The sequence below is a fragment of the Aythya ferina genome (genome assembly GCF_964211825.1).
Source record: "Aythya ferina genome assembly, chromosome: 1".
Taxonomy (NCBI): Eukaryota; Metazoa; Chordata; class Aves; order Anseriformes; family Anatidae; genus Aythya; species Aythya ferina.
The window spans coordinates 8,325,634-8,339,036 of NC_140296.1; the positions used below are offsets into that span (position 1 = coordinate 8,325,634).

The 13,403-nt window shown below is 38.9% G+C and overlaps 1 long non-coding RNA gene across 1 annotated transcript; it reads right to left on the reverse strand.

Annotated features, from left to right (window-relative positions):
* Positions 1-12,579: 12,579 nt before the first annotated feature.
* On the reverse strand, positions 12,580-13,194 carry LOC311429850. The gene is made up of 2 exons (XR_014688410.1): positions 12,907-13,194; positions 12,580-12,751 (listed from the first exon to the last, which is right to left on the reverse strand). It is a non-coding gene; the product is annotated as an uncharacterized lncRNA (long non-coding RNA).
* Positions 13,195-13,403: the final 209 nt, after the last annotated feature.

Here is a 13,403-nt window from a genome sequence, read left to right on the forward strand (position 1 = left end):
GTATAAAACTGCCATAATATATTTAATGTGTTACTGACTAAGATAAAGCCTTTGGTCATAGAAGGACGCATCTACAGAATTGCATGCAGGAATCTTGCTTTTTTTTTTTTCTTTTATACAAGCCAATGCACTAAAACTGACCTCATCTATGTGTATGTTAAGTGATTTGGAAAGAATTTGAGATCAGCTTTTTAAGTCATTTTTTTACAACTCCTTCCTTCACTGTGAGTACTCTCTACAATGAGTGGGATCAAAAAGTCTGAGTGCAGTGGAGTTGAGCTCAGGCTGAGGTTAAGCAATTCTCCTCTTAAGAGATATCCCTTCTCTTGGGACAAATTTTCTCGAAAGACCCAAGGTCTCTACTTAGCTCTTGGCAAAGTGGAAAAGACCAACACTGCAATCACCCTGCAGAGGCGTGCTGGTGAAGCAAAGCTAGCAAGTATGCAACCACTCTGCGCTCCTAAGGATTTGTCTCTTCTCTAGTGGCTTTCAGCACCAGTCACACCTAATATTTAGATCTTCCTGAATGCAAACCTCTCGTGAAGTCAAAGCCTGCATGTCGGCTTTGTGAGAACTGGCTCTTAGCATCGGGACTTTGTTGAAATAGCCACGTGGTAACAAACACAGAGTTCATAGCCCAGCACTCAGGGAAGGTCTCTGGGATGTTGTCTAGAAAATAAACTAGTGGTGAATCACTACTTCAGTTCTGAGTCACTGATTCTATTAACATATGCTTTCACTTGGATCCTGTTCATATTGGTACGACCCATGAAATAGAATTCAGTAATCATGAAGCAAATCATCAAACCTTGGGCATGGTCAGAATTCATTAGTCCAGCTAATTTCACTCCCTGCAGGACCCAGACAGTGGGAAGAGGAGGTGGAGGCCAGGAAAAGATTGTGCAAATTCATCCTGAAATGTAAAATACAGTATTCCGCCTACACCACAGAAATGTAAGCTGCTCCTTATTTATTGGATCAAAAGAGCCTAACTTTGTGAGCTTTTATAAGAGTTTGTCAGATAATTCAGTCATTTTCACATTTAGTTTCACTGATTTGGCAGCTTTCATAATTCTTTACCTTGTTCTGAGATTTTATGACTCTTGATAGTGTGTGTGCAAGGTCTTGCAGTAGTACTGCACTGAATCCTTAGAGCAGGGCTTACATGCCCAAAGGAATGAGATGTGTGTCAAGTGAAGTCTGACAACCACATTTTACCACACAATTAGTTTAACTTTTCATTCCTAGGATAATGATACCTACCTTCAGGAGACTTTTAAGGATTCATAAAGTCCTTTCAGGATTTCTCAAGTGCTAAGGGGAAAGGCACATTTTTTGCTCAAGTGTAATGATGTGAAGACAAGAAATTATTTCCCCCTTGAATGGACAAAAGGTATATGGCCCTGGGGAGTGCTCATGAGATCATGTAGTTCATTGCAAATAATTCTGTATGCCCCCTAAGCCTCTTCCCATGCAGAGGGCCAGCCATTCTCCCATCTCCTTTCACAAGGTGGATTTGATGCTCAGGTATTTCTGGCCAGCAATCAGACACTGTAATTCCTTCTGTCACAAAGCTCGATGCCAAGAACACCTCACTAGAGATGCAATTAGCAGTAAAGTCTCCAGCTGTTCTCCAAGGTCCCTGTCTGCCATTTTCTCTCTCCAGCCCCATAATTCACCCTGCAGCTTGTCAGAACCAAAGTCAGCCACCTGTTCATCAAATCCTGAGTAACAGCGTGAGGCCACTTCTGGTCCTGTGGAGATGGCTGTCCTCAGCAAGTCACTCGCTGTCTGCCACCTTCAGTTTACAGCAGTGATTTCACAATGCCTGTGATATATAAGGATGTACTGGGGGAGCAAAACACAGTACCTTTAGGTAGTAGATTGCACAAAAATCATGCTATTCAGCTACCTGAAGAAGACTCTCTATACATCTTCTTTACCTGTGGTATGTTCTGCAAGCATAAAGACAAACACACAAAAAAGATTTCAGTCCTATCTGTAAATCAGTTGGACCTGGGAGAATTAACATAACTAACTAGTCAGAAGGCAGGAGATACAATCAGGTGAGAGTGGAAACAAAAAAGGGGAAGAAAATTCTGGAGATATTTGAGGTAGAAGTATCAAGAACATTTTCTGGAACACATATAAGCATAGGACCCATGTACCATCAGTCTGGGGGCACTAATAATAAGGAAATACAAAGGGATTTTGGTGTAGTATGCTGTCATTAGTGACTGGTATCTAAACAAATTACTGCAGAAGTAGAAGATGGATTCATAACTCCTCTTAACACTGAAATGCTCACCTTAGCTTGTCTACAAATCTTTTGCCTTTACTCAAGAGAGTAAAATCCAAAGCTTTTGTGAAAAATATTAAATTGTATCCTTATTTCTCATTTCTCTCAGTGTTTCTATTGTGCTAGAAAATCTGTGAAGCATCTTATGGTAGAGCCTGATAATGTTGTTTTGCAAATGGTATTGTATAAGAATGAGACTCTGCAGCTGCTAAAGAAATAACAGGAAAAATAGAAGTCCCCTCCTTGTATTTATCCAAAGCGGAATTTAACCACAACATGAAACAAGTTGCCACAGCTTCATACTCATGAAAAGCATTATTGCATTTCAGTGACTGGTAGGCAAACAGCAAAGATGCCAGGACAAACAGTGGGCAGCAATAGTGATTTTCCTGCCCTTCCTCTTCTGCCTTCTGTGATACAATAGCTTTCATTCCTGTGGAGTCAGTCCACAGTATTCAAAAACCCAGAAATATGGCTTAATGCTTTATTTTTCAAATCTGAACCAAGGAAAATGTGAAAACTCTCAGGAAGTGACTATGCTTTTGAATAAAGCTCCATAGATTTCCTGCCATTTGTGACCGTCTTCAACAATTGAAGAAAATAACTCAAGATTTTTTCAAAGCAACACTAATTTCCATGAAAAATCCCTTTAAACTCACTATTACTAACTGGAGGAATGAATCTGCCTTCTCTGAAGAAAAAAAAAAAAATCTTATTCTGATGGAGGACTGGATACAAAAGAAATGAAAACCAGGATTCTTGTGTCAAAATATCCATTATCTTATTTACTGAAAATGTTAGTCTAAGAATTAAAGAAAGAACAAGGGTTTCTGTAAGTTGAGTAAGAATTTGATGTTGGAGCAGAGTAGTTGTCTTTGAAGGGTATTATAAGGCTGCATTTTGGCTTTTAGGTTTCCTCTTCAGGTTTAAGGTAAAATTTTACTTGTGATAAAACTATGTAGGCTCAGATAGCCTGCAATTGTAGAATAACTTTTTGGAGATATAAGCATCAGGTAGAATTACCAAGTTCAAAAGACCATGGAGTGTTGGAAAAGTGTAAGCTCTGCAGATCCACTCATGGGCCCATGAGTGAGCAAGAACTTGCAGAAATAGAGAAATCAGTAGCACTTTTCCAGCTTGTGTGCCCCCAAGCTCCTACTAACAGTACTGCAGAGTGGAAGAGGAAGCCCACCAAGCCTCCAACAGTAGCTTACTTCACCCTGGAGTAAGAGAAATGTAAAAGGCATGGCTATATAGATGAGAAATGATAGCCAGATGTTCAATTTTTTTATTTTTATTTTTATTTTTATTTTTATTTTTATTTTTATTTTTATTTTTATTTTTATTTTTATTTTTATTTTTATTTTTATTTTTATTTTTATTTTTATTTTTAGTCTTCTTCTGGTGCAGCTTTATTAGTAAGCATCATAAGATAATTGTGCAGCCATCTAGATTCAGGCTGTATTAAAACACCACTAACTACAAATGTTTGAGGTCTATGACACCAGTTCAAAACACTATAATGTTTTAACAGTAAAATATATATTTTAAGGTTTTAAAATTATTTTTTTTGCTTTATGGGCTATTTTTGCTTGTCCATGAAACTGAAGGTCCAGTGAATTCAAGCTTCTCTTGGCATACTCAAGTATACAGATATGAACAGGAAAGGTCAGGCTGTCACGTAGACATATTGCTCCAGCACTTGGGACTTCAGAAAGGCACCATATTTCGCAAGATGCATAGAGCAAATCTGACTGCTGTCCTTCCTGACTCTTGCCTTACATTTTAGTTTTGCTACCAAAGCAAACAGTAAGTGCCTGGAAAAGTCTTATTTCTCATTTCTAGTAACAACATTTTGGTTTATTTGGTCCTTTCTCAGAGCTTAGTTGAAACCCAACGTATTAATTCAACATATTAATATGATTGCTGATGAATCAACTGTATAATTTTTTTCCAAAGGCTGCGTAAAGTAAAAGTTTCAGGGTCTTATCCACGGAGCATTTGTCTCTGGAGTTAGCCATGCTTTCAGCAAAAAGGCACACAGTGTTCTCCTCCAGGTACTATGAAGCCGATCTGGCTCACTAATTCACTCACCGTGTCAAGTGCTACAATCCAGAGTAGATATACAGAAGTACCAGGCTGATGACTTGCACTGTGCTGGAGGGTTCACTGCTTGAGGATGATAACCAGAAGGCATGCTATAACTACCAGATTTTACATTATTTTACCCTTAACACAGAGATGTTCATATCTCTAGGAATGTAGAGTTGCCTCAGGAAGAAAGCCACTTAGAGACACAGCCATAGAGCACACATCCGTTATGTCTTGTACTTGGGACTTCTTTCAGCTGTTCTGTCTAGGCACCAAAATTTAAGGAACTCGTTAACATGGAGATGTATTTCCTAACCTGAGACTATGGTCTCCTGAGAAACCACTTTTACTGACTCTGTCCTAGTACAGACATCATACCTGATAACATCCTCCAGCCTGGAGTAGAGAAGGTATTTTTCTGCCTTCTGCACTGTTTCCCTGTATTTTAAATACGAGTAGCACTGCTGAAGTGACTGACCAAGCTGTTGAGCTGGCCATCAAATTCGCTTTCATTTTTTAAGTCTGTCTTATCTCAGATATTCCTGACTTGGAGTGCACCAAGGTATGAATTTAACACTGACTTGCCTTCTCATCCTCCATAAGGACTTGCATCTGTCATCATCTTGCCCATGTTATGAAGTTTGGATCCAAACTGAAATCTTGTTTTAGGTAAGGTTTCAGACCTAGAGCTTTGGGTCTGGGACAGATACAAAATGGCTAGAGATTGTGCTCTGGATCTCATTTATTTGTCCCAGAAAACTGTAGAAGTTATCGTGGATTGTCTAATTTTGCAAGATGAGTGCAATTGAAAATGACTGACATCCTGCAGAAAACTTATTTTATGAAACTTGCACCATATGAATGGATTTTATTGTCTGGTCTATCAACTTGCAAAAGAAATTTGGTTCTTCTAATTTATTTGAGTTGCAGTAACCCAAGTTATTAAAGGAAACAAAAGAAGACATTTTAAAAAGATAATTTTGATCTTGGGGATATCCCTTGTGATTATAGTTCTCTTTAAGTTTACACCGCTTATATTTTATGAACAAGAAGCTTTGTAGTCTACTGGAACAGAAAGTATTTGATAAAAAAATAAATAAATAAAATAAAATAAAATAAAATAAAATAAAATAAAATAAAATAAAATAAAATAAAATAAAATAAAATAAAATAAAGTGCATGTAGTGGAACTTCTGTCTCCAATGGACAGAATAATTCCCCTTGATTTATCATCTCCATCGCTATCCCTTCTTGTAAAACAAGTTACAATAATCATTCCTCCAAGTCACTGGTGAAGAATTCATCCTGAATCAGAAGACAACTCAGTCGTTGGAGGATTTAGTCAGAACACATTAAAAATTAAAAATGTGTTCTGAACACATTTCCTGGCTGGTCTGCTGAGGCAGGTTGTAGGGCTGTTATCTGCATGCTGATGTTGGCGATGCTGGTCATGCAATTGTCACAGCTTGGGTTGTAAATGAACCTTCCTCTGCAAAAAGGCTTGGAAATGCGAAGTGACTTGAGACAAAGGTGCACAAAACAGCAGAGAAATATGAAGATGCAATGGTTTATCTTTAAAAAAAGTTCTCATGATGGTGATGGGATAGCTTTGTCTAGCAGGGAAACACCTCGGCAGCAGCTCCCCTCCTTGCACATACACTGGTGCCACACTGAGTAAGTGGCACAAGTTGGTTCACTTGACTGTGATTCCTGCAGAGTCTTGAAGCCTACTGAAGGAAGAGCTGCAGCAGTGGCTTCCATCTCCTGCCATTACAGAAGTATCACCTGCTGGGCACGATACTTCGAGTTGAGGTGAGGGGGAAGGAAAGGCTGTGCTTTAGCTTTGGGATTTTAATGGCTTAGAAAGAGCTCCAGAATTAGGAATTAGCCCTGCTGTATGGTACTGAAAGTGCCAATCACATAAAAAAATAAACTTGTAAAGTTCTTCACAAGTCAAATGTAACTCTCCTGCTGTCCCCCTGGCCCCACCTGTAGAACCACTCAGGGCACATTTTTCCTGGGTATTATCTCCTCTGCCCTCCTCATTGAAAAAAAAGATGTTCTGTTCTCTGTGTGTCCCTCAATACCAAATGTAGAGACTTTTAAAGACAGATAAATGGCTTCTGCCATTTTCTATTTCCTTTCAAGTATAAAAATCTGCAGACTTTCTTACTGTCAGTGAAGATTCCCCTTTTATTTCACATTTTATACAGTTGCAAAAGAAAGAAATGCCATGGAAAATAAAAGATAATGCCCTCATGCTAGAAAATTAAGGCAAATGGAGTGTAGGAAGGGGAATGTGTTGACTAGCCCCTTTTAAACACTATATCAGACCATCTACAAGATGAGGTTTTTTTGTTGGTTTGTTTAGGATTGCGTGGATTTCTATCACAGTTTGGTTGCAATACCGACCTAGCAGTCCAGGTTAATACACTGTTCAGATGGGTGGCAATAGAGCAACTGAAAGACATTAATAAACTTGATTTCATTTGGAGCTCTTTCCTATCTTCTCTTATCAGGTATTTGCAATACATCAGCAATTGATTGCATATTAGTGACACAACAATGTTTTTATAAAAACAACAAGATTTTCAAAATTTAGCCATATTTATCAAAATTTAATGGCACTGCTAGGGAACATAGAAAGTAGCTATCATACAGGCGCATGTAAGTTTAAATTTCAGAGGGACGATAGGCCATGAGGTAAGACTATGAGTAATAGGATGAAGTTATGCAAAGGAAACTTTAGGATGAATTACAGGAAAAAATAATTAGTTTCACTGAGGTAGTTCAGACTCATAGATTCCCAAAGGAAGCAGGAAAATTCCAATATTTGTCACCTGAAAACAATCTCTTAGCTATTCTAGCTACAAGATGTTTGAGACTGGTCCCTTAGCAGCCTCTGTGGACGACAGTAGATATCTAATAGCACATTTTAATCAACTAAAGTTTCCATGAGCCTATTTTTCTAAAGGCTCAACCCAGATTTTGTAAGGTATCTGCATGCCTAAAGAAACATGGGGTTGCCTAGCAGGATTTTTAAAAGCACCTTGGAAGAAAGAAATATGTCCTTCCTATCTGCCTTTTAAGTTCCTAAATATCTTTGGAGTGTAATCCCTAGCGCAAAGATAAAAAGTAATTGTGAGTATCATTAAATCAAACTTGCAGGAGAGAAATTTACAACGGTAAAGGTGAAAGAACTGTTAGAGAACAGACGAACAAAATACTACAGTTCAAAAATAACTTTGGAATTTCTGGTAATTTCTGGTATGACCAATCATTGCTGTCCTATGCAAGAGTAAACAGAGCATTTTAAACTGAAAAAGCTTTTCCAATTTATCTCCTCAAGTATGTAAGATTAAGAAGTGGCCAATTATTGCTTTGGAGATATTTCCAGGCATCACCTGTTTTGTGGTCTGTGAATGATGAAAAAGACAGAATTTTCCACTGAACGGGATGAGGAAATCTGCTTGGCATCAAAAATCAGAAAGCCATTTTTTCAGAACCAGTAGAAAAAATCATGTTGCCTCTAAAATGACCAGCAAAAAAACACCTCCAGCAGCTGCCAGTACATTACATTCTTCCGTTAACAGTTCTCAGAAACCACATCCAAATTGCAGCTTATGATGAGGGCACTGAGAGATGTGAAATTACTACTGAGGGAGCCCTTCCTTTCCCAACCCAGTGCCAGAAGGAGAAGCTGCAGGAATAGCCCCACAGCCCCTCTGCAGCCCTTACAGTGCAGTTCTCTCCCCTTGCTGTAACAACTTTCTGCCCCTTGCTTTCTCAGCAGCTGACTTCCAACACCAGGGACAGTTAGAGTCTCTTCTTATTTCCATTTATGTTGGCATCTATTTCTTCTGTGGTGCCTTCGCCCTTTGGCATGGCTTGGAGAGATTTTCTACTGGGAGCTCAAACACTGAGCTCCCAGTAGAAAATGATTCTATGACCTCGGTGGCTGCAAGGCTGGTTCACGCCCCTCTCTCCCATCTGCTTTTGCGCAGTTCTTTTCCCTTTCTTAAATCTGCTCTCCCAGAGGCACAAACAACATCGATTATTAGCTCAGCTCTTGCCAGCAGCGGGTCCATTTTGGAGCTGTCTGGAGCTGGTTCTGCTCTGACATGGGGAAGCTGCTGGGCTCTGCTCACAGAGGCCACCCCTGCAGCCCCCCTGCTAGCAAACCCTTGCCATGTAAACCCAGTACACCATGGAACTCAACAGATGGTCACACAGTTATAACTACCCAAGCTATTCTCTTGGTGGTTTATGGCAACGTGTTCTTTGCTGGTTGGTCAAGTGCACGGGGGATTTCTAGGCTCAGCTCAGATGTGGTAAGGCGTGCAGCACTAGAAGCTCTGCTACTTTCTGTCTATTTTATGCTCCTTCGGAGCATGAACTTTTGAGAATGTAATTTGGAAGATGAAGTCACTCAAGTGCTTTGAAAAGTTTTCTTTTTCTCTGTATGTTTCTGGGCAGCATTGAAAGTTTCAAATGCCTATAAAATTACTCTTTAAATTCTTTGCAGGTCACATGAGTTAACAAGATCACTAGGGTACATTATAAAAATGTAAAGGGAATGGATTTGATTTAGAGACTTATAATTATTTGTAGGTTCTAACAATTTGATTTTTCCAAGACCCACAGGAGGTTATTATCATCTTGATCCTATCAAACCTACTCCAAGCTTTATCCTGGCTTATATTGATTGAGAGCCCTTTGGGCTGTTCATAATTGATTTTAATTCCTAAGTGGCTGAGAATAAAAATTGCAAACCGATCAAGAACAATTCCTCCTCCCCTCATATTCTGTGTTCAGCTACATTCTGTAACTTTCAATGTAGGAAATTAAGGTTATAGTATCCTGTGCTACTGTCAATTAAAATGAGGGAATAAGTAATGCTGAACATGCCTTAAGTTCTAATATAAATTTTAATTAGGAAAACGAATTACATATAGGGGTAGGTGTGATATCTTTAGCTGGTATAGATCAGGATAATTGCACTGAGTCCAGTGGAATTACATCTATGACATCGGTTTGTGTCAGCTGAGGATCTGACCCAAGCTTGCAGGGTGATTACTCTTTCCAAAGTTTATGGCAATTACATTTTCCTGTATATATCTCTGTTCAGCACCTGCCAGAAAGGTTAGCAAATGCATTCAATGTGCTATAACCTTAAAGCTTCCTTTTCCTTACATACATAGAACATCTGCTGTAATATGTCATTCTTAACATCTGTCACCCATATTTACTAAATCCTAACCAAAGATACACTTTTCCAGTAATCTGTGTTTCCAAATATTTCCTTTCACATGTTTCTTCTAAACTATTCTTTCCAGATACAGCACCAGATACAACAGTAAAATTAGCCAAACAGGATTAAAGCTGTGGCATGTCCAGAATAACCCCAAAGGCACCCATTCCAATGAGGAAAATAAAAATGAAGCAAAGGGTCCCTTTGCTCCTACAGGGAATTTGTGGAAGCAAAATATCTGAAGAGTGTTATTATTACAGCTTGTACATCTACATCGACTGCTTTCTTGATCTTTTTATGATCTTTGTGCTTGTGATTCCCCACTGCCTAGAGTTCGTTGAGCCTACACGTCTATCTATCTCACCTCTTTGCATAAGGATAAGGGCTCGCCTCTGGCAGGATGAATAGTAAAGAATCCACACTGCAGGAAAAGCTTGGAACAAAGCTCACATTCATGGTTGCAGAGTCATCCAAACAGGAGATGAAAGGTCACAGGAAGGCATGCACTATCACTTCTCCTGCTCGTGGAATTACTTGTTTATGTCTAATTTCCAGGTGAGGCAGGAAACACTGAGAAATCATCCCCAAATTGACTCTTTGGCATTTCAAAGCAGAAGCAGGAAAAGAACTAGCTGGCATCCTCCTTCCCACTTTCACATATCCCACAGGGATGTATCCAATCTTTTCAGCACTGGCAAAGGAAATGAGGAGAGATGGAACCACCATGGAGGTTCTGTAGTGACTCTAGCCCCTTAAGCACAGGTTGCTCAGAGAGGCTCTGGAGTCTCCTCTTCGGAGATCTCCAAAAAACACCTGGACATGGTACTGGGCAGCCTGCTCTGGGTGTCCCTGCTTGAGCAGGGGTTGGACCAGATGGAACCAGAGGTGCCTTTCTACCTCAACCATTCTGTGATTCTGTAATTTTGTGATTTGGTTTGTACAAGAATCAGGCAGGTCCCTGCTCCTCACAAACTGGATAAATGTTTTTTTACAAAAGGTAGTGTGGACCTGCAAAATTCTCATATGTAGAGATGTCTGGTTCATCTGACAATTCTGATGGAGCAGAGATTACTAGTGTTTGCTTCTCTGAGACTGGAAATTGTGAATAAATGGTAAAGTAAGCTGAGGATGATCAGAGGCTTTGCAGTTTTCTCAAGGTAATTTGTGCAGTCTGACTGTGCAAATTTGTTTGTTCCACAGAAGTCTCTAGTGTCATCTAGTTAGACTTCTTCCCAGCCAATTAAATCATCTGCGACTTGCTTTATATATATATATATATATATATATATATATATATATATAATTTATTTACTCAGCCTTTTTGTTTTATTTTAACCTAGCCCAGTATTTAGTTTATTTGATAGCTTCTTCATCTAAAATCAGATTTTTCCTACCTCCTCTGCAAACAAACTCAAGAAAAGCATAAGTCTATGGCTGAGTCTGAATGTGTGCTTTTCTTTTTTCTTACAAAATATGTAGAACATAACAGATAATTCTACTTAATTAATCTGCAATACTATATGAAACTTTAATCTATGCCTTCATTTTTATTTTTATTTTTTTTTAAATATTGAATTTATTTCTGAATCTACAGTGGTCATCCAAATAAACATCACACACGTCTTTATGATGAAAGCAAGCTATACCTCTGCAATTCTTTCACATAGTTAAGTGGGAGACATTCTTGAAAAGCAAAGGTAAGGTTGTTAGGGGAACATTGCCCTTATTAATGGAAAACTAGTCCTCCACACATTAAGCAAATAATTCAGATTGCAAAAGCTTATTAGGTATGAGGAAATATAATGTGTTATCTTGAATTTGTTACCTTGGTAGACTGGTGGTACAAAGGGAGCAGATGTTTTAGACACATAAGACAGAAACATAAGTTTGAATGTTAAATATTTGTCATTAGAAATGAGACTGTGGGGTGAACACACACAGTTATAAGCAGCTAACAATGTAAAGATATGTTTTTAGTAATAAAAATTAAGACATGAAACCATATCCCTGTGCATTAGCATTTTGCCAGTATGCAGGATCACAGTGCTTATAGTGATAACATTAAGAGTATTTGTGGCACTGTTCAGAAGAGAAAACTTCTAAGATCTACAAAATTCTAAAAATAAATCCATGTAAATGAAGGAGGGACAGCTTATGGCTTTTCCACTAGCTTAGGACTTGGGATAGCTGACATTGAGCCACTAAAGCTAACAAATGAAGTGCTAGGTACAGAGCCATGGCCCTAGGACCACAAGAACATTTGGGCTCCTATGCATGCTGTTAGGACAGGCTGCCTCTGTCCTAAAGGTGTGTGTCTGTGCTGGACACAGGCCACAGGGTCCAAAGGATGTTTCTCCATTGACCAGCCTCTGAAAACACTTTTTCCATGGCATCTGATTTCTTCCTGCCCAAATCACAATGCTCTGACAGACCTGTTGATATAAAAAACACACAACGCGCTTTTTAGAATATGCAGCAGAAAGAAAAGAGTTAAAACAATACTGTTACACTCGGTTTATTAGGTGAATTGCACTGAGTTCTTATGGTGTCCAGCGGACCTATGATCTGTTCTAATAGGACTTGACAGGCTGATAACTGTATATAACAGATACTGCTTATGTGTGTCTGATGCTCACAGCAGCTGTCAATGGTGTATTTATCTCATTCACGTTCTTGGCAGCAGAACATTAATTCAGGATATGAACAACAGAAAGTAAGTCCACAAGCATTCTCAAAATTGGGTTGTTACTTTAAAATAATGAAAGATCTCAATGTGTTTCATGGGAAAGCATTTCCTCTCTCTCTCTCATTTTTTTTTTCCCCCTACCAAGTTTCTGCTATATTCTAGTATGTCACTGTTGGTGGCCTTGTCCTGGTTTCTCATGGTGTCACCCCAGCTATTTCATTCAGCAGAAATGCTTCTAATCCACAGCCATAGTTTAACAGGCAGCAGGACGGACCAAAAGTTGTTCTTTTTTCTTTTTTACTATTAGGTCTCTTTTTTTCCATCAGCATTAACACTTTTGGTAGACTTCAGTGCTATTTCTTGTAACAGAATATGTATATTGTGTATATTTTATGCCCTTTTCCAGTTGGAACAGTAGCGATAACTGTCTGAATTTAAGAAGAGATTGGACTGTGAACTTAGGCACATGGTCTGAACTTTTGGGTAGACCTGTGCGGTGTCGAGAGTTGGACTTGATGATCCTTAAGGGTCCCTTCCAACTCAGGATATTCTATGATTCTATGATTCTATGATAATTACTTGCCCTGAGAGTCCACAATTAAACCTACTCAGGAGACATTTCACTTTCAGACTACTGAAATCTTAGTCCTGGAAATAAGTATATGGCTCTTATCTTTCTTTATGCTTCCTAAATTATGAGTAAAAATATCTCCAACCACCACAGCTATATTTTACAATAATTATGCTATTTTATTGCTGCCTCTTTCTAGGCAGTAGATATAAGGACCGTAAAGACATTTCAGCTGTGCTTTCCTCACTGAAGATCACAAAATATTTCCTTCTTCCTTGAAAGAAGGAAACCAAACTGATTGGAGAGAGACATCAAACTCTAAATTAGCACAGATGCCTATTTGTGAGATCTTGACAGTTTGAGTACCTCCAGCTGTGGAGCATCAGAAGGAGAAAGAGTTGGGACTGTGGAGATCCATGACACTGCTCCCCTATCCTCAAAGCAGAACATACGTGGCTGGGGGAGAAATGCATGGCGATAGCAATGCTTCCATCTTTTGCAGGTA